Here is a 22,246-nt window from a genome sequence, read left to right as displayed (position 1 = left end):
GGGTCCTGGAATTGAGCACTGGATCAGCTCTCCAGTCAGCATGGGGAACCTCTTTTTCCCTCTTCTACTGCCTGCTGCTCCTACCACTTTGCTCAGTCTCTCTGTCTCTCTCCCTCTGTGTCAAATAAGTAAATGACATCTTCAAAAAATTAAAGTGATCTCTATGCCCACCGTGGGGTTGAAACTCAAAACCACAGGATCAGGAGTCACAGCGCTCCACTGACTAATCGGGTGCCCCATTTTAGAACCCGTTTTACTGCATTCCATAACTTTTGTTTGATTGCATTATTTTTTCATTTGCCTCAAAGTATTTCTGTGTCCCTATTTCTGTTTGCCCATGAACTCAATTGGTCGTTCAGTAGCATGTTGGTTAGTCTGTTTATGAATTTCCAGTTTTCTTTCTGTAATTGTTTTCTAGTTCTAGACCACTGTGTTTTGAAAAGATGGTTGATTGGTTTCACTCATCATTTGGGAAAATCATAGGCTTCTGGAGTTTATTGACTTGTCTTGTGGCCTCACCTATGACCTGTGGTGGAGAATGTTCTAGGTTCACTTGAGAGGAGTGCATTCCATTGGCTGCTTTTGGGTTGGAGTGTTCTGTGTGTATCTGTCAAATCCATCTAAGTAATGGGTTGTCTGAGGCTGATGTTTCCTTTGTGATCTTCTGTCTGGATGGTGTATCATTGAGAGAAGTGTGAGGTATTAGAGTTCCCTATGTTATTAGTGCTGATCGCTTCTCTTAGGTCTGTTCATATATGCTCTACATATTTAGCTGCTCCATTGCTGGGTGGGTAAATATTTATAAATATTGCATCATCTTACTACATTGATTCCATTATCAGTTTCTAGTGCCCTTCATTGGCTCTTGTTACAGTGTTTGGATTTTTCTTTTCCTCCTCCATTGGACTGAAAATCAGAAGATCATCTGTTAGCTCTGCAGTCATGAGCAAAGCACAGCCCTGCTCTAAGTCTGGTTTTCTTTATTTTCCTATATAAATAAACACAATAAATTCTTCTCCCAGGACAATATCCTTACTCCAATAAGAAAGTATGTATAAAAGTGCTTTGTAAACTAGAAGATACTGCCCAATAATGAAAATGATTATGCATCCACCACAAGTTCAAGATTAGATTTTTAAGACATATTTATTTATTGTAGAAACAGAAAGAGATTGCAGGCACAAGCATATGCTAGAGAGGGGAGGGTCAGAGGGAGAGAGGGAATCCTCCAGCAGCGTCCTCATTGAGTGTGTAGCCTGGTGTGGGGCTCTCTCCCAGGAGCTGGGATCTAGATTGGAGCCCAAATCAAGAGTCAGCTGCTTAACTGACCGTGCCACCCAGGTACCCCCAAAATAAGATTTTTAAAAACATTTTTGAGGGCTTATTCTCATAGGTATTATTCTAAGTGACCTCTATTTCATTCAAATCTAAAAACTATTATTAAATTAAAATAGAAGCTGTTCTAAAAGCAAATATTCATAATATCCTCAGAGGTGGGGAAACAGGTAGAAAAGAGTTTAAGTAGGGGCACAGGGGTGGTTCAGTTGTTGAAGCTTGCCTTTGGCTCAGGACATAATCCCAGGTTCCAGGGATCAAACCCCAGTTCAGGCTCCCTGCTCAGTGGGGAGTCTTCTCCATCTCCCTCTGTCCCTCCCCCTCCTTATGCCCCCCTTCTCTGTCTCTCAAATAAATAATTAAATTAAAAATGCAAGTTAGTTTTTCAGTGTCATGATAAATATTAGAACTAGATACAGTCCTGAGTGTGTGACCCTGAAGAATGTTTTATTTCATTTGTATATTTATCAAAAAATACTTAGCCCCAAAATACCATAGATTAAATTAGTTTCCCCTTTGTCCATACATCGAGTATCAGAAGATGTGACAATTCCAGGATCTTAGCTGGCTGGGTCGGTTGAGTGTGTGACTCTTGATCTCTGGGTTATGAGTTTGAGCATGTTGAGGGTACAGATTACTTAATTTAAAAAAAAAAAGATGCTATAGTTGGGCTTGTTTTCTTTTTTCCTTTTGACCCCTTCACCCATTTCTCCCACCTCCAACCCCAAACATCTTCCACCACCCCCCATCTGTTCTGTCTATGAGCTCACATTTTTGTTTTTGTTTTTTGTTTTGTTTTGTTTTGTTTTAAGGTTCTACATGTAAGTGATTTCTAATATTTGTCTTTCTTTCTGGCCTGTTTTAGCATAATGCCTTCAAGTGTCACCATGTTGTAAATCAAAAGATTTCATCCTTTATTATGGCTGAGTAGGATTCCACTGTGTTTATCGACTGCAATTTCTTTATTCATTCATCCACTGATGGCATTTAGGTTGTTTCTTCATTTTCACTGTTGTAAATAATCCTGCAGTGTATGCAAGGGTGAATATAGCTTTGTGAGTTAGTGTTTTCATTCCCTTCAGATAAATACTCAGAAAGGGAATTGTCGGCTCCTTTGGTTGTTCTATTTCTCATTTTTTTGAGGAACTTCTGTACTGGTTTCCATAGTGGCCGCACCCATTTATACTGCCAGTAATGGTGCACTAGAGTTTTCTTCTAATCCACATCCTCACCAAAACTTGCTATTTCTTCTCTTTTTGATAATGGCCTTTCTGACAGGTGTGAAGTGGTGCCTCATTCTGGTTTGATTTGCATTTCCCTGATGATTAATGATGTTGAGCATTTTTCTTCTTTGTGTAGACCATCTGTATGTCTTCTTTAGGAAAATGTCTATTTGGACCTGCTCCTGATAAACTATATTACTTGTAGAGTTTTTGTTGTTTTTCGTGCTTTTCTGTGTTTTGTTTTGTTTTGCTGTTGAGTTGCATGAGTTCTTTGTATTTTGAATATTAAACCCTTACCAGATATATAATTTACAAATGTTTTACCTTAGGTTACCGTTTTATTTTGTTGATGGTTTCCTTTGATGTTTGGACATTTTATAGTTAGATGTAGGCCCACACTTTGCTTCTTTGTTTGTTTTTACTTTGGCATCAGCTTAAAAGCACCACTACCAAGACCTTTGGTCAAGGACCCTTCCAAACCTGTGTTTTCTGCTACAATTTTTATAGTTCCAGGACTTATATTCAAGTGTTTGACCCATTTTGAGTTAATTTTTGTGTATGGTGTAAGAGAATGGTGCAGTTTTGTTCTTTTGCATGTGGCTCTCCAGTGTTCCCAGCACCATAGATGAAAAAGACCGTGTTTCTCCCCTGTTTATTTTCTGGTTCCTTTGTCATAAGGTCCCGGACCATAGATGTGTGTGTTTACTTCTGGGCTCTCCACTGTGTTCTGGTGATGTGTGTGTCTGTTGTTATGACAATGCTAGATTGTTTTGATTACTCTAGCTTTTTCATTAGTCTAAAATGAGCAAGCATGACGCCTTTAGTGTGGTTCTTCTTTCTCTAAGTTGCTCTGGTATTCAGAGTCTTTTGTGGCATCATACAAATATTTAGATCCTTTGTTCTCTTTGTGTGAAAAATGTCCTTAGAATTTTGACAGGAATGGAAATGAAACTGTACATGGCTTAGCGAAGCATGGACATTTTACCACTATTAATTCTTCTCACCCATGAATATGCGGTATCCTTTGGTTTATGTGTGTTGCCTTCAGTTTCTTTCCTTACCGTCTTGTGGTTTTCATTATATAGGATTTTACTTCTCAGTGAAATACATTCCTGGGTATTTTATTCCTTTTGATGCAACTTCTGGTGGGATGATCTTCCTAATTTATTTTCTGCTGATTCGTTATTAGCATATAGAAACACAGCAGGTTTGGGGTTAGTGATATTGTATCCTGTCCCTTTACTGAATTTAGTCATAGTTTGAGCAATTTTTCACTGGCTTATTGGAGATTTTCCTTATATTCTATATCATCTGCAAATCGTGACCATTTTACTTCTTTCTTTCCAGTTTTGATGTCTTCTGATTATCTTCTTGCATAATTGTTTTGCCTTGGATTTTCAATATTATGTCAGCAAAAGTAGCAAGGAAAGATCGACAATCTTCCTAACTTAGGTGATCTTAGAGGAAATAGAAACAGCTAACACTTTTCACTATCAGATGTGACGTAATCTGTGTGGTTGTCATATATGGCATTTTTAAAAAAGATTTTATTCATTTATTTGACAGAGAGAGATTACAAGTAGGCAGAGAGGCAGAGAGAGGGGAAAGCAGGCTCCCTGCTGAGCAGAGAGCCTGATGTGGGGCTTGATCGTAGGGCCCTTGGATAATGACCTGAGCTTAAGGCAGAGGCTTTAACCCACTGAGACACACAGACACCACATATATGGACTTTTCAGGGTTGAGGTATGTTCCTGGTCTAAACACTCTGTCGAGAATTTTGATTGCAAATGGATATTAAATTTTGTCAAATGCTTCCCTACATCTCAAGATGATCACATCATTTTTATTATTTATTTTGTTAATGTGTTGTATCACTTTGATCGATGTGCACCTGTAAACCATCATTGCATTCCTGCAAGATCCCACTTGATCACAGTATATGATCCTTTCAGCATATTGGTGAACTTGGGTTGCTAGTAATTTGTTGAACATTTTTGCATCTATGGTCAAAAGGGATATTGGACTGTAAGATTTTTTTCTGAGGGTGTCCTCATTTACTTTTGTATTAGGGTAATGTTGGCCTCAGCAAATGAGTTTAGAAGCTTTCTCTTCTGTTTTTTTGGAAATGTGGGCAAAGGACTGGTATGAATCCTTCCCTCAATGGTAGAGTTTATTACGAAAGGCATCTGGTTCTGTAACTTGGTTTTTTGGGAGGTTTTAAATTGCTGACATGATGAGTACTGGTGTTTTATGTAAGTATTGAATCACTAAAGATGAAACTGTTTCCACATCTTGGTGGTGGGATGGATGAAGGGGAACGAAAGTCATGGGGGCCCAGCACTCGGAGGCTCCATCTGCCACTGCGGCTGTGCCATTCCTCTCAGGTGCTGGCAGAGGATGAATCACGTGGTGGAAACATGGCAGAGTGGTAGTGGCGGGCTGGCAGGAATGTGGTGTCCGAGGGGGTGATGAGACTGATGCGTGGCTCTCCTGTCCCACCCACAGGGTATCAGATCGTCTACTGCCTGGCCAACAACAACTCCAGCACGTTCACCACAGTGGAAATGAGTGCCATGGTGAGGCAATTCATGGTCACTGAGCTGGGCCCAGACTCAGCGTCCATCTTCAGGCTGATGACCAAGAAGAGGCAGGGCTGGGAGAGCCCCTAGAGGCCACCATCATCACCACTGAGAAGCGAGGTAAGGCCAGAGGCCCACTTCCACTGTCGTGGTGACAAGGGGAGGACAACTGGGTGCAATTGGGAGCCACAAACTTGCTGGGTCCACAGCTTCCTTGGAAAAAGCTTGCAGGGTAGTGTGTCTACACAGCCTGATATTTACCAGACAGGAAGGAATGTCCCTTGAGAGGAGGTTGAGTAACTGAGTCAGGGTGGCTATGAGTCACCATGTTGGAGGGAGGTTCCCTGAATCCAGGTGATTTTTCTCTGATGTTCAAAACCACAGGACCTGCTGAGCCAGGGGTTCCAAATCACGTTTTCTTCCAAGCAATCTTAGGGAGATATGTCTTCATGGGTGCCGCTTCTGTTCCAAGCACTTTTGAGGTGCTTATTGTTCATCGTCTTGGTTTCTCCTCACCATATCCTGGGGGACAATGGGCTGTGAGGCCCAGTTCTTCAGAAGACAAGGGGCACGGACAAATTCATTCATTTACTGGGACACAGCTGTTGAGGCAGTGATGTGGACACCCTCTACAGACTCTGGGCTCTGTGTTCCCACAGCAATCTGCTGTGGGTTCCCATATCAGTGAGCCCCTGATATGACCTCCAGCCTCATCCTGGGATCTCCCTTAGTGGGTTCCCTTCCCAGGGCCACCCCAACTACTCTAGGCCCTTTTTATGCCACCTGACATTGGATGGACCACAGGGGTGGTCGATCAAATTCGGTCAAAGTCAGGACAGAGCAGGGTCGATCTGGAATGCAAAACAGCACTGAACCCCCACTCTGAGGCTGCCAGGAACCTGGGTGTCTTTCAGGGAAGCGTGGTGCCTGCCAGTTTCTGTGCTACAACAAGCCCACATGCATAGTTCCGTTAGAGTTCTGGCTTCAGAATGTGTGGCTCACGGACTGCTTCCCTATTCTCTCCACATCCAGGGTGCAGGCTGTGCTATGGCCCTGCTAAGGTCACAGGGTAGCAAATGGGTAGTAGCCTGACCCGGCCTATCCCAGGAGTTGTGTTGAGGGGAACATATGGCTCATTTACTTCCTGTCCTCTTGAACAGAGAGCCCCCTCCATGCCCCAGAGGTATCTCCCTGGACTTTGGAGCAAAATCAAAACAACAAAATGAAAGGATCCAGGATACAGTTGGGCCCATTTACCTGCAGAGGTACTCTTGTTCTGTGGCTTACTCATCAATGTCAGAGCAGGGCTCTTACAGGAGCACAGGTATGCTGACAACCAGGCCTGCTGTAGGGTATCTGGAAATGTTGCCAAACTGGGAGAAACACATTTGCTCACTACTCAAGTGTTATTTGTGCTGTTGTGCTGAATCCTCCTCTGACCCACCTGCGTACCATGAGAGGCTGAGTGAAATGCAATGCCTGGAGTGTAGATTGTGTTGGCTTCCCTATACAACTGTCCTTAGGGGTTATTCGGCCAGTGGAGAAGGGGCTGGGGAATAGGTATTTGGGGCTGACATGCCTTGCTTCAGAAGAGCCCCCTGAGGTTGAGCAGGAAGGCAGGGGCTGCAGTCCTATCTGGTACCTGTGTCCACATTGGTCCCCATGGTGGTTGGGTTGAGGGGAGCACAGGGCCAGCCAGCCAGTGTCTCTGGCTCCTCAACTGCCTATTGATGGCCTGCAACCCGGGCCCGGGTGGGAAGGAGTATATTTGCTCTTATTTTTGCTCTTTTCACCACTATGTTGGTTACCTTATTCCAAAGAGATCTGTTGAGGACATGGAACACAGAGGCTGAGCTGCCTGGTGGACACCTTGAGAGCGTGTGCTGTGCAACCGGGGTAGAAAGGGCTAGACTTGCCTGACCATGGTGGATGCAAAGGGGGCACTGAACAGTTTTTTGGGCCTCGGGCAAGGCAGTAGGCTTCAAGGTTTCTCCATCATCCAGGAAGCCTCCATGGACACTGTTGCAAATCCTTTACAACTCCTCTGGTTTTCTCCTTGGGAGAAAATTCTAGACATGGAACTCTTAGTTTAGAATACATGAGTGTGTTTGAGTTGGAAATACAGAAACTCATGGACAAGCCATGCCCTGGGGACAAGGATGCAGGTCTTGTGGCCTCTCTGCTTCCATGTTGATGTCTTGCCTTCTATGTTTGATGAAGATATATCTCATTAAGCGTGTGCCCACAGGACTTTCATCCCTACTCTACCATTAAATGCCTGTGACTGTACACGGTGATGTGTCTTGTGGGGTCTTAGTGTCCGATCGTGAAAATCCTCAAACTCAACTGGGTACAGATTTGCAGAACTCATGGAAAAGCTGCATTCAAGCCAAACAAGAACTAATAAGGGGGGACTGAGTGAGTTGAGGAAGATGAGTCTACCTTTGTAACTTTTGTTTGAAACATTGCTGGTTCTTTAATGTTTCTCCTTCCAGACTGAGGGAAACTATCTGAAAATATCCATGTTCTACAGAAATGTGATGAAATATTTCTGTGTGAACTAATGAGAGCATTTAACTTCTCTCCCTCCCTGAACCCTCCATCATTCAGAAACTCTCAGGGAGAATTCTTTCTTCCAAGGTACTTAGGATTATTGGCGTAAATTCAGCACAAGTGCCTTTTTCTTGTAAGAGGACACTGCTGGAAACATTGGTTATTTTACTAAGGGATTAAGTGAAATGTTCAATTTGAGAGTAACGTGTATAGACTCAGATAATGACCAGACAATTTTCAGGAATTAAGGGGGGCTTTATGGAGCCCCTTGGCAATAGGGGCTTGTCAGCTGATGACACAGTGCCCAGGAGCTGTGCCAGATGAGTAGGAAATGTTACTTGTTGGCAGGTATAGGAACCTCAGGATATTTGGGGGACATTGAGAAGAGAAATCCACCCAAATCAACAGGTATTGCAGTCAAGTCTGATGGGAGTATTGCGCTTGGCTTTGGCTTAGATACACTACCGAACGTTCACTCTAGAGATTCCTTATGAAAAGTTCCAGCACGACAGGGTTTCAAAATCTGTATGGAACAGTCCATCACTATGCCTGCCAGGTTTAGTTAGAATAGATGCTAAGAAACCAAGTGTGCTTTCGGCTGCCTTCTTGCATCTATGAAGCCATCCCAAATCCGTTGAACTGAAATCCATCAGTCATGTGGACTGGCACACGCTGCCTCCACCGCCAGGCATTTCTGTGCCTCACGATGGGTCCTGTGGAGTTCTGAATCTATTTAGTTCACAATCAGATTTGGGGAACTCACTGTGGACGCCAGCAGTGTTTTCTGATTGGGAAAATCCTATCAGAACTATACCCCAAATCGTCCCAGAATCCTCTAGAAGCTGATTGTTGGACGGCTTGCCCTTTGGGTCAGTAGAATTGTCTCTGGTTAGGATTGAAACAACTTCAATCTCCAAGGTATAGGTTACATTCATATTGGGTAGTGATTAGTTTTTTTTTTTCCCTTTTTTGAGTTCCAGGGTCCATGAGAGGCTGTCTTAGAAAGGAAAGATTGGATGCTCATTTCAGCCTAATAGAGTTGTGAAAAAAAGAAAAGAAACAAGACAAACAGAATCACTCACATAGAGTAGAAAAGACATTGAGGAGGTAGAGTATATGCACATCTCCTATTGGAGTTCCGTGTCATTGAAGTTATGGGGTAGATGAATGAGAATGCATATCAAAAGTGAAAGAAGATTCAAGGAGAAGTAAGCAACCTTAGGATGGTCATGCAAAATGCAGCTGAAATAAGGTTTCTATAGATCTTTTGTTCAGGGTCGGAGCAGCAGGAACTTTATATAGACTCTCGTCACTAGTTGCAAATGCTGATTGACCTCTGGGCCATCTCCTGGCCCAAATTCTCCTGCTTGGGTCTGGCATAGACATCATGGAACTCCCAGTAGCCAAATTGCCATGCATGTATTATTTGAAGGTCTGACAGCAGCAATGCTGTCTTTCACCAATTTCAGGATCCAGTGGCTTTGGTCTCTTTGAGCTTGTACTCTCTGCTGGAAGGGAGGAGCATGCTTTCAGTTTTGTATGACATTGTGTCTTCCTGAGTATGGGTCCTGAGACCTCAGCTAAATGCTCTCCCTGTTTTTATAGATGGTGCTTCAAGGCTCAGGTGACTTGGTCTCCTTGGCAGCATCCAATGCTTCTGGGTCGGTCTCTTCAGTGCAGGTTCAAGTGCAACACATACAGGAGTGTGACCCCTATCATCTCACTGGTGGTTGTACATCACAGCAGTAAGCTGTCCTGGTTCTGAACCTTCCGCCTGGGTTGAGGTTCAGGCCTTGACTTGGGTGCCTTTTTTGCTGGCTTCTGTCTTTCTTCCAGAGGGAAAGATGCCCTCTTCTTTTTGATTAAATTGGAGATGTACCCTTAACCAGAATATCTAGAGTTTGTTGCTTGGGGAAAATTACTTAGTGGCACATATGGAGAAGGTTCTGCAACTCCCTGCTCCAAACAAAACATCTGAACTACAGGTTGCTTCTGTTTGCAGAGTCCTGAGTTATTGCAGGGTTATCTTATGAATAGACATTCTCTCCAAAGTAGTGTTTTCTGCAAACACATTCTTTTTAGGGCCAGTAAACTAGAGTAAAGAATATTGGGATATCGAGCATCTTTACAAATGGACATCTGAGTGGACATGCCTCTTTTTTTTTTTAGGGGGAGGTGCAAGAGAGGGAGGAAGACAGAGGCTCCACACGCTTTGCAGAGCATGACACAAGGCTCAATCTCACAACCCTGGGATCATCACCTCAGCCAAAATCAAGAGGGTCAGTAAGAAGTTCATTCACATAGCGTAGAGAAGACCTGAGTAGGTAGAATGTATGCACATCTCCTGTAGGAATTACATATCACTGAAGATTCAGGGTAGATGAATGAGAACATATTTCTAATATGAAGATTCTAGGAGAAGTAAGCATCGCTAAGATGGTCATGTGAAATGCAGTTGTAATAGGGTTTCTGCAAGTCTTCTGTTTGGTTCTGGGAGCAGCAGGAAGTTTATTTAGTCTCTTGTCACTAGTTGCAAATGGTGATTGACGTCTGGGTCACCTCTTGTCCTACACGCTCCTCCTTTAGTCTGGCATAGACATCATGGAACTCCTTGTAGCCAAGTTTGGAGGGGAGGTATGGGGGGAGAGAGAGACCATTAAGCAGGCTCCACCTGCTGTGCAGAGCATGACACATGTCAGGGGCTCGATCTGACAACCCTGATATCAGAACCTGAGGCAAAATCAAGAGTTGGTCCCTTAAATAAAAGAAACATACAGGCATTCCTGGATGTGCTTTGTGTTTATGGAAGGGAGCGTATGTACCCCCTCCTGTACTATAATCTTCTAAATCGGGGACTATTTCCATATCGGCAGTGGTCTTACACCTTCTCAGGCCAAGAGATAAGGAGCTATTCTTGGTGGTAGAGAAAAGCATTTGGCTACCAAATTCTCATAGAGGGGGATGAAGCCCTCACTGCCTGAATCTGAACAGTACAGTTTAATTCTGATACACACATTTCTTCCAAAACAGCACCATTGTAAAAGATGAAATTAATTTGCAAGCCGCTGGGTGGCACAGTTTGTTAAGCATCTGCCCTTGGCTAAGAACAAGATTCCTGGATCCTGGGGCATCAGGCCCTGCATTTGGAACCCTTCTCAATATGAAGCCTGCTTCCTCTCCCTCTTCTCTGCTTCCTGACCCGGACTGTTCTTGCTCTCTCTCTAGCTCTCTTGCTCTCAAATAAGTAAAGAAAATAGAAATATTTCTAAGCATGTAATTAATTTGTAAATCCTTTCCAATTTATGAGGACAATATTAGTAGAATTAAGGACACATGAGAGGTAGATCACAAACCATGTGTTAGTTGAGTCTTGTTGCCATTCATTCCTGTGATCTACATACATCGATAGATTAATGTTTTCATAAACATAAGTCAATAACCGTGTGTTCTAAGATTCTAAGTTAACCCTTCAATTGTTTTCATGGATCACAGACAGTGTATTTCTGTCTCAAACTTTCTGCCAAGAGACAGTACCTGTGTCAATTGTGAGAACTAGCAAAGTCCCCTGTTCTTATCTGGCACAGTGTGCATGGTTGTGAGACCTTGCCTGTTCGGTTATACTGTACTTTATGCAAGTACTGATGGATGGGAGCAGATTTGCTTTATTTCTAGCTATTGATTACTGAAATACCACATTCAGCATCCCTCAGAACGTGACGCAGTTGTATGTGTTTGCAGTGAAAAATTATCAGTGTCTGAGTTTGTATCTCAATGTCACCCTAAGAAATTCCTTGAGAGGTATTTGCCCAGTGATTTTCTGATGTGAGTGCCAGGGGAAGAATTCTCCCCTGTTGCATTGGGACCAGTGTTTCCACAGTGTGAGGGTGTGGAAGAAGGGATACCTGAGCACATTCCTTTCCTCATCACACCAGGAGGTTTTTTTTCTGCGTGAATCCACCCAGGTCCTTCATTTGTTTGCTCCATGAGGAATGGAATTCCCATATGGATTTCATCAGCATTGAGCAGCAGCCATGATGCAGGGTGTCCCAGGAGGTCCCTGCACCTTCGCTCCTGTGTGAGGGATGATGTGCTCTCTCAGATGGTAGCAGGAGCTCAGGCCAGAGCTCCAGTTGAAGCTTCTTCCACCAAGATAAAGCACTAGTGGTTCTCCCTGTGTGAGGTCCCTGGTGTTGGGAAAGGGACCACTTCTGGCATAAGGCTCTGCCTCAGTGATCGGAGACACAGGGCTTGTACAGTGTGATTTCTGTGGTGGTGAGAAAGGTGGGCACTCTGGGTGAAGGAAGGACCTGAGTGATGACAGACACAGGTTTCCCTGCTCTGAGTTGTCTGATGTCTCCAAATGTGAGAGCTGTATCTAATGGCTCTTCCACGTTGACCACATTTGTCGGGGTTTCCATGGGTGTGGATCCTCAGATGCTGGCTAAGGGTGTGTCAGGACTAAATGCTTTTGCTTGAAGATGGCATTCAACCAGTTTCTGTCTGTGGGAATGTGCCCATGACCTCAAAGGGATACATGTTGCTGTGAGCTCTGGTACAGCAATGCCACCACATGGCATCTACCCTGTGTGAGGTCATGGGCAAGAATAAGAGCAGAGCTCTCTGAATGAAAGGTCTCCCACCTTTGTTACATCCATAAGGTGCCTCTCCTGTGGTTTTGCTGTGTACAGAGGTGAGCCTTGCCCTAGAATTGTTTCCCCCATGCATATCATGTCTACTTCCTTTGGAAGGGTGAGTTCTCTCATGTCTCCCGAGGTTAGAGCCCCGACCAAAGGCTTTCCCAGACTGGGGAGATGTGTGTGGTGCGATCCAGGATGAATGAGCTCTGATGTCACTGGCACCAGGGTCACATGGCTGAAGGCTCTTCCACATTGTCAATAAATACAATGTTTGTCTTCCCAGGACACAACACACATGGAGTGAGGTGATGGACGTGAGAAATCTCCCTCCTGTGCCCCAGCATTGGCCAGGTTCCTGTGCGGTGTGAACCCTCTGCTAATGGCCAGAACAGGAGGGGCTGTGGAAGGATCGCTCATTCATGTTTCTCCCTTCCTGACTCAATGTACGCATTTCAGCCCCTTCCTTCAGGAATCATGTCTGCGTCTACCTCTACAAGTCACTTGTAGTCGGGTGCTGTGTTACTTTATGGAATTCAGATAGATCTTTTTACATGGTAGCCTCACACCCATGTCAACTTCTGATTAAATTTTAGATGTTAAGTTTCAAAGACTACATCGGTGAGGCGTGCTCAAGCCAGTGACTTTTACAGACACTCAGGCGATGGTTTGACTTGAGGCACATTTCAGCCCAGAAATAAAACTATTCAGATTTCTGTGCTATGCTGGGGTCATGATGGGAGGCTGACTCTCTAGGATGGCGTTGGGGGAGGTCAGGCAAAAGGGAGGTTTTGCAAGAATGTTGCAGTAGGACAGAGGACACCCAGGATACCGGAGGCTTTGCTCTTGTCAAATGAAGGTGTTTTTTTCTTCTAGGAAGGTATTAATAGAAAGATTGTTGGGAGCTTCCTGGAGGAATGTTACTTTCCTCCTCTCACAAATCCTTCTCAAGGGATTGCAGGTTTGAATAGAAATTCCGTTTTATTGACATTTCCTTCTGCCTCAGACTCCCTCAGTGTGATGGAGGGGAGGGAGATGTTAGGGCTTCAGGAAACGGAGTTATGGGTCTCTGTAAGGTCAATAGCCTCTTGTTCAGCAAGTCTCTTCCTGGAGAATCACGAGGACTTTTATAAACTGAGGGAGACTCTGGTCTTGCAGGGTTTTGATCTCTATTTGTGGAGGATCTGTTTTTTTCCTTTCCTTATTTTAGGGCAGTCAGAGCACCTGAGAAATGTCACCCATATCACAGGTTGTGGGGCGGTGTGGTGTGCCATCTCCTCCTTTGTGCTCAGCTAGCCTTCTTCTCCCTGCTCATGTGCCCCTGAAGAGTTTAGACCCTTCTGTCATTAAGATTGTTGAAGGAGGATGGTCTCATCTTCTGTAACTTCTTCCGGCTGAGTAGGAACATAGAGCTGTCCCTACCTGTGGGTCATTCCTGGTCATTTGGGTGGCCTCTCTGTGTCAGAGTTGTGAAATGAAGAGGCTGCTGAGTGCAGGGGAGAAGTTTTCACTGGATCTTGCTAAGTGGAAAGGACCATCTGTCTTCTGTAAGTTACTGCAGTGAAGGGTTCCTGGTACCACCTGCAGAGACGGGGGGGGGGGAACACAACAGGGTTAAAAGAAGAAAGAGAAGGAGAATCCCCATGAAGAGTCCTTTGATAGTGGGTGAGAACCCTCCCCCAGGCCAAGAGTTGAGCCAATCCTTAAAGAGAGGGATCCTTGGAAGTGAGGATTTGAGCAGTGGTATCTGTTAGAAACCCAGAAATCTCTTTGTGAAGTGGGGAATGTGCCTAAATCATTCTGTCTTTAGATTGACACAAGCTCCACCTTGTGCAGCAGTTACAACATCTGAAGCCTTTGTGTTTTATAGAACTGCTTCATGAATTGGGATCATTCCCTTATTTCATTGAGAAATATTGTTTGGGCTGACATGTAGGGCCTTGACTGTGTACTCTGTGCGGACTTCCCCATGCCACACGACATCCGCCAGTCCCAAAGAGGGACAAAGATAGATGCTAGGTTGTCATGTCAATCAAATGGAGCACACGTGCACCGTTGCTTGAAATGGAGAAGGTCGGCTGTGTCAGTGATGGTTTTAAAAATGTGCCTATGTATCTAAGTCCACCCTATGTGTCCTGTGGCCTCTGGAGCTTGGGGAATCCATGGGCACAGGTTAGAGCTTCATGGCCATTGGGTCCTAGCTAGGGGCCCTTATCTAATCTTGAGTCTCCTTGAGCCACAGTCAGGCTTTCTGGGGTTCCTTGGGTTTGAAGGACCATTCTTGGAATGTGCAATCATTTCAGGCCCATGTTAGGTTGGCGGGTTATGGCTTGGGAAGAAGAGACTTTTCTATAAACTGCTTCATGGGTGTAGAGGACGAGGAAGGCCTGTTGGAGTCAGGATAAATACTTCTAAGATTTTTGCAAATTACAACCAACAGGTGAGCACTAGGATCTCTGCTTTGGGGGCAGATATGTTTGCTGACAGGCTTTGGCCTCAGCAGTGTGAGTTCGACTGCTGACAGCATACCTGGTTCTTCTTATCCCCTTTCATGAAACTGTTGCCATTGTTAAGGCACCTGTCCTCTGCATTTTTGTAGGGGCTTATTCAGTCTGGTGGACTTAAGAACCTTTCAAGAGTTATGAGCCATGGGCGTATAGTGGTCGGGTCCAGGCCTAAGGGTCGCTGGGTTTAAAGTTGGGCTGGTTTCCCGAGTTAGTTCAGGCATATCTCGAAACATAAGCTGGTACTTGATAACTCAGCCTCCTATCATTGTTTAGTGGCCTTTGTTCTCTGTGATGTTCTGGAGCTAATGCCCAGTCCTCAGAGTTACGGGCCATCCTCCTATGAATCGGGATGTTCTTTTCCCAGGAGGGCAGTTGGATGCTTAACTAAAGTCTTTGTTTGCCATTGTACCTGAATGGGGTGGCTTCTTGGATCAGTAGGACTGGGAGGAAAGAAACCATTCCAAGAAGTCCTTTTTATTTTGAGGTCTCGCCTGAATATCCTTGTTAGTAGGAGTCGCCAGTAAGTGGGAGAAAACTTGCCCAGCAGATAAGGGTCTTTCCAAGTGCACCCTCCACTGCAGTTACAGGGACAGCTGGGTCCTTCATTGTCTCCATAAGTCCCCAGAGAACCCTGTGGAGTGGTGTATGTTCTCTGGCTTTGAGGGAAAGAGTTCCTCATCCCAGCCCTATTCATTTGGTCAAGGTGCTAGATGAGTTCTACAGTCATGGGTGAATCAATCGCATGTTCCAGTTGTCGAATTAGTCCTGAGCCCATGGGATCCTGGTAACCCCACAGAATAAGAAGCAAGGGGATTGACTGTCCATGAGCTAATGTGGAAATGTTTCTGAAGATGACCTCAAGTTGTCTAGCTTAAGTAAGCAACACATATGGAAAGGCCACCAGAGTTAGACTTGAACATCCGCAAAGGTGGGTTTATAAAACCTACTTTTCCTCTTCAAAAGAATGCTCCTTTCCAGAGACAGCCAGCTCAGGGATCATGTCCTTGGAAAGCAAGTCCCACTTTAACACACTCGGTGCAATTATCAACTTAAGCTTAGCAAGCCTAGTGATCAATCATGGTGATCACTTAGAATCTGCATCACTGGGACTTTTTTGAGGAATCTCTAATTGTTGTCTCTCTAGGCCAGAAGCCAATGGAAGGGCTTGCCATCATACATGCCTGTGATACCTGTGGATTTGGGCACATTTGTCTTCTTGAGGTGCCCTGTATATCCGAGTTTCCTACACCTGCCAGAGAGTGACATTCTTTACACTCCTGGTGAGGCGGTTGGGAAGTCTTGAAGCAAGGGGTCAGCCAACATTCCCAAAGGGCTTGATGGATGCAGGTTTTCTGAAAGTCAACTTTAGTTCCTTAAAGCCCTTTGGTCCCATCTGAGTCTCTGCCTAGCTCTTTCCATAGGACAGTCCCGTCCAAGATTTGATCAAATCACCCATGTTTCCAATGATGCCCATTGGAGAAGATATTCTTCTTGAACATAGGGAGATAGATTAGGGTTGCCTTGGGAGAAGAAATGCTTCCTGAGACTTTTGGATTTGGAGGGCTCAGGTAGAGCAAAATGTGCAATGCTTTAACGGGCTTCCTAAGGAATGTTGGCCATTGCTGCTTGAACATTGAGGTACAGATGGCCGTTCTTTTCCCTACATCTGTACCTTTGGGGTAAATACCCTGTAGTGCAATTGTAGGGTCATAGGGAAGCTCTATTTTTAATTTCTTAAGGAATCTCCACACTGTTCTCTAAATTGACTGCACCAACTTGCATTCCCACCAAAGGAATGTTGGATCCCATTTCTGTAAGCCCTAGGTGTCTAGCATTGCCATCCTTGAGGCCCATGTTTTCAACAAGGTGCAGTGGAGTGCTTGGGGCCCTAGTTCCTCTGCCATGGTGTTTTGGTCCTCCAGAAGTCGAGCTCAGATTAGGGACAGCCTCTCCTCCCTACAACTTTTGTTGCTGCAAAACACACAGACTGAGCGGGGCCCGATTTGTGGGGGCACTGACAATGTTGAGCCCAGCATTGGTCACAGTCAGGTGCATGGAAGTGACAGGGCCAGTTTAGGGGTGGCACCCTGGGGGAATACAGCTGTGGTGGCTGCTGCCCCTCGAGTCGATTCCAGGGTTGTCAAGGGGCCCTGGCAGTCCCTCTTCTTCCTGCATCTGCCATGCTCTGCATGGTTGCTGGGGACTGGAGGGGACAGTGGGTGGAGGAGGAGCCCCTGCAGCAGACAGGGGAAATGACCGGGAGACTGCTGTCCCGCCCAGTCCCAGGGGGGCCCAGTCTCTCCAGACAATGGACTGTTGTAGGCCCGGATCATTGCCTCCTGCTCCAAGTGTCAGTCATTAGCAGAGCTTGGGCAGCCAACTGTGGGTGTGGTGGCCAACTCAGAGGGTCCTCTTGTCTTGTCCTCGGGGTTCCATTGCCGTCTTCTGGTGGGCTGCACAGAAGTATTCTCTTTGTTTGGCTTGCTGAGGTCAGGTGCAAGAGAGCCATTCCTGCAGGCATGTTTCCTTGTGTTTTCATGCTGAGTCTTCCTCTGGGCCCAAAAGGAAGCCACAAGAGGGGCCCCAGGGCCCTCCTGACTCTCTTTGTCTGAGCCACCTCTGGAGACTCTGATGCTTTGGGGTCATGGGTAGACAGTCCTGTGGTGCAGCTGTGGAGACAGCAAGTGGAATGGTATGAGATAGCGAGTGGCATGTGCCCTGGGGCAGGTCTTACCAGAGGCCTGTGGGGTTTTGTGGGATGTGTCTTCTGAGGTGTTGAGGTAGAGGTTTCCCTGTAGGATCCATGTATGACATGAAGAAAGGGAAGTTTCCCATGGGCCCCCTCGGGCTGAATGAAGGCTACACTACAAGGGTCACTCAGGCCCCTTCCCTGCCTTGCTCCCTTACTGCAGGGTCCTCCTCCTGCTGGGCTGTCCCTTCCCCAGCCTCCCTGAGAGCCCTCAACATGCCCTTATCTGTGGGGGAGCCTTTGCCCACACGAGTGTTGCAGGTGGTGTGACAGAGAAAGTGTGCTCCCGACTCCCAGGGAAGTAAGTTTTCATGGGCCCCACGCTGTGGGCAGGTGGTGGGCCATTTGGAAGCAGGCAGGGTGGCCTTTCCCTGATATTTCTTCCCTGTGGACTGAGGGATTAAAGAGAGTCTCTAGAATTTCAAACTCACATAGTGAAATGGTGCCATGAGGGGACCCGCTACCTCCCCTGAGGTGTCTTGGAGACTCAGGGGACTGGAGGTGTTTGTCAGATCCTACAGGAGTGGCCAGGGTACATGACTCAGCCAGAGAATGGGGCCTACTCAATGCCCACAAGGATGCAGCACTGGGAGGGGTGTGCTGTCTTGCTCCTATGAACCTGGGGGCCTGTCTTGTTTGCTCATTTCTCAAGTGCCTGAAGTGGGAGATGGGGCCACCCCACCACTGTCTCTTCCCGACTAGTGTTGTTCGGAAGCAAGCCGTCTGCTGACTTATGCAGGGTTGGAGGGTAAGACTTGGGTCGTGCAGAGTGAGGGGTCAAGGGGCGTGGGGCCCTTTTCCAGAGGAGCAAAGTGCATGGGCTGCCTGGGGTCCAGTCCCTCCAGGCAGCCAGTGCCCTCCCTCCAAGGTCAGCAGCTCCTACATGACAGTGCCCAACCACCACCGGGAGTTGCACAGATCAGGTGGAGGTTCCCCATGGAATGTTCTCAGGTTTCCTAGTGCCTGCAGGGACTGTGACCTTCCTCTCATCTCCTCTTTGTGGTCAGAGGCCAGGTCAGCACCCCGGGTTTTGTGTTGTTTCCCAAGATGCCCAAAACAAAGTCAGGGCAATGAGGGAGAGCATGTGTCCATATTTGCCTGCCCCTTTTCCTGCCCAACTCACCCCATTCCCAAGTCCTTCTCTTCTTCTGCTTCATTTGTTGTTTCTGTCAAGTACACAGAAGGGAAGCTTCTTGGAAGCTGAAAGCAAGAGCAGAAGGGGGCATGAGCACAGACGCCCAGGCAGCGGAGAACCACGTGCGGACACCCAGGCCCAGCCTCCCTTCCTGAGGCCCCTGCAGCAGTGTGAGCTGTGCCCTGCCGACTACCAGGCCTACTCCCTGCTCTGCTGTCCAGGGCTGCTTCCCAGACTCAGTGGTGAGGTGTTGGGTTGATGCTAGGAAAGGGCTGAGGAGGGCTACCCAGGGATTTCCTACAGCAGTTCAGATGCAAAGCCTGAGTGCCTGACAGAGATTAGGGCCTCCAGGGTGGGCGTCGTCAAAGGAGGGAAAGGGTAAGAGCTGGGAGGAGGCACTTATGGACAGATGAGAGAGGAAGCCTAAGAGATGGAGGTGGAAATGAATTACAGGCATGGTGTGGCTCCTTTTGTTGGATTCGTCATCTCCTGTGGAATCCTCCTCCAGGTCAGAGAGCAGTGAAGATACTGGGGTGGCAGTGAGAGAGGACAAAGGGGAGTTAGTGGAGCTGACGCCCTCTGGCCTGCTGCTCTGGGGATGATGGGCTCTGCCCTCATGGGTGGGGCCCCAGCTCTGAGTCCTCCCTGGCCTTGGTCGCTTGATCTCCGCAGGCTGCAGGTGGGTCTCTGGTTGCCCACCTGCTCTTCCCCCCTTCGATTCTCTCCAAGGCCCAGAAGGCCGTCTGTGTGATCCTTTCCCTCCTGGAGGCCGTCACTATCCTTAAGACTGCCTCTGCAGGACTTTGCCTTCCTCTTTTCTTGTTTCTCTCCCTCCCTGATCCCCTTCCTCCTCCTCCTCCTCCCCTAGTGATGCTCCATGCCCTTCCTCCTGCCAAGGTCCACCAGTCATAATATTGTCCAAGAGGGGGCAATCAAGGAAAGAGAGGAGATATCCTGGTTCCACGGAATCAACCCCCTCATCCCTCTGTGCTTGGAGCAGCTGTCATGAGTCAGGGATTGCTGGGGAAGTGCAGGGAGAGATGGCCCACCACCTCCCCACAGCCATGTCTGCCCGGGGACTGAGATGACCTTCCCAAGGACATGTTTTAAGCTAATACAACACCCTCTGTTTCCATAAGTGTTACAGAGGTTGAATGGAGACAGGAGCACAGGAAATTCTCCTGGAACCCTCAGCTGTTCAGGGCAGCCCTGGAAAATGTCCAGCGGTGTGGTCACTGAATCACAGGATTCCTACCAGAACTCTTGCTGAGGCTGGCAGGGAATGGATGGGGCAGCTGTGTGTGTAGGGCCCTGTGCAGGCCTGAGGAACGTTTGCAGTTTGGGCATGACTGGGGCTTGGGGAGCATGGCCAGGGCTTTGTGCAGGAGAGTTGGGTTTGTGAGAGGAGTTGTGACTCCCTGGCCTTGCTCTCAAGAGGCTCTGTGCTATGCTTTGACAACAGCTGGTGAGAGGTTGAGTGGACCTGGGACAGCAAGTGTGTGAAGCAGCTCCAGAAGCCCTTTCACACATGGTTGGAGGACCCTGGCCCATGACAGGAGGTCTCCAGATCAGCTGCATGGGGGTGTCCTTCCCTTGGGAACACGTCCACAGGTCAGACTTGGCTGCGGTGTGAAGGCTGACAGAAGCTAAGGGCCACGGGAGCCTGTGTAATGAACCCAGGGGAAGTTTGCTTTACCTTCTCCAGCTCTGGGATTCCCCTTGAAGGTATAGCAGCTTGGACAGAACCAGGAAGGTTTGGTAGTGGACATTATGAGGAAAGGAGTTTACCTGTCTTCCACATCCTGGCTCCCAATAGAATGTAGTGTCCTGATTCTTTTGCACAGGAGAGGGTTGTTGGGGCCGCCAAGTCATGACCATGACCAGGTATGGGTCTGTGCCATGAAAGACCCAGAATCTATTGTGCAACATTCCAGAGAGGCCATGAGCAAAGAGACCAAGCTTTGACATGTGGCAGCGGCAAAGGGAGGCAAGAGCAGGTTTGATGGGAAAGATCCTTAAACTAGCCGCCCAAGAAGTTGAGTGGTGATGACAAACCCAGCATACCCTAAAGGTCCGTGGACACAATGTCTGTTCGTTTCATTCAGAAACTACGAAATGAGCAAATCATGCCTGTTGCCAATGCTTTCCTTTCCTTCGTGGTTTTTTATCCAACTTCTTCCTTCTCCAGAGCGGCACGGGCTACATCATGTTCCCAGGAGCCCTGTCCCACTGTTCCCTTTCTCTGTGCCATTCCCTACCTGAAGAGACTTTGTCCTCACTGCTGGAGCCATCGATGCTCTCTACACGCAGATATGTAGGAACAGAAACAGGAGCAATGATGTTAGGAGAGACTGCTTCACCCCTTTATTCCAGTTCTTTGAGATGTCTATGGGCCATGCAGCACATGCCTGACCCTTTTGCTGCACTGTCAGAGGTTCACGGGGCTGATGGAGCCAGAGCCCTTCAAGGAGACAGGGATTGGAGTTTCATCCTTTCTAATGAGACCAGGATGATGCAGCAGTCACCTCAGTGTCAGTTCTGCATGCCCATGACTGCTGTCCCCACACAATGCAACCATCTAAAGCTCCAGTCATTATGGGACTCTTGACATGTGGCTAGTGGGAGTGAGCAACTGGACATTTTATTTTCCTTGATGATTTCCCTATAGTCCATTGAGATAATAAATGACTGTGTAAAATGGATACTAGACAGACACTTTCCTGGTTAGCTCCACGTTAGAAACCAACCAGAAGCAAGAGACAAGCCCTACTCTCCTGCGTATTTCTCCAGCCTTAGTGGCTGGCCTGACAGGGCCGTTGATATGTAAGATGTTCCTGGTCTCACACACCCACCAGGCACTGTTGGAGGCCTTTGGACCCTAAGTGATTAAGGTGAATCCGCAGTTCCTAGAAAAAATAGGGAACAGATTCAGTGCAGCACTGACCAAAGGCACAATGTGATGTTCTCAAAACAGAAACTGCTAGAATAGATATGGAACCACAAAGAACACAAGGAGTCAAAACGTTTCTGAATATGAAGAAGTAGGTTGTGGGTCCCTAGAAGCTGAACTTCCAATACCATGGATCACTCCCCTGAGCCAACAGGATGGTGCTGGCACAAAAATAGGCAGGGGCACGTGGGAGCAAAATAGAAATGCTGTAATAAAGGCGCTCATGTTGACATCACGATGCTTGACAAGAGGACCGCCTAGAAAAAGCATCCTCTTCTAAAACAGCAAACAGAATGAAAAGGCAGCCCATAGATTGGAGACACCATTTGCAATCCTCATTTCAGAAAAGGTGTGTTCACTGACAAAACAGAAAAACAACAAACAAAACAAAAACAAAAATAGAAGAACGGGATTTCGCCAAATGAAATAATCGAGAAAAAGACTTGAGTAGAGTGTGCTGAAAGGGAATGAATGTCTGGCCAAACAGACGTATGAAAAGATGCTCAACATAAGGCATTATGATGGCAATGCAAATCAATGGATGCTGAGCTGTGGCATTGTCTGTTAGGGTAGCGCAGGCC

At 46.7% G+C, this 22,246-nt stretch overlaps 1 pseudogene; it reads left to right on the top strand.

Annotated features, from left to right (window-relative positions):
* The first annotated feature begins 4,798 nt into the window (after window positions 1–4,798).
* The window catches only part of LOC125100409 (uncharacterized), a 34,100-nt pseudogene continuing 16,652 nt past the window's right edge, over window positions 4,799–22,246 (top strand).

This window comes from Lutra lutra, chromosome 5 (genome assembly GCF_902655055.1).
Source record: "Lutra lutra chromosome 5, mLutLut1.2, whole genome shotgun sequence".
In the NCBI taxonomy this organism is placed as follows: domain Eukaryota; kingdom Metazoa; phylum Chordata; class Mammalia; order Carnivora; family Mustelidae; genus Lutra; species Lutra lutra.
The sequence above is the reverse complement of the archived record's forward strand: the minus strand, read 5'-3'. Positions and strand labels throughout refer to the sequence as shown.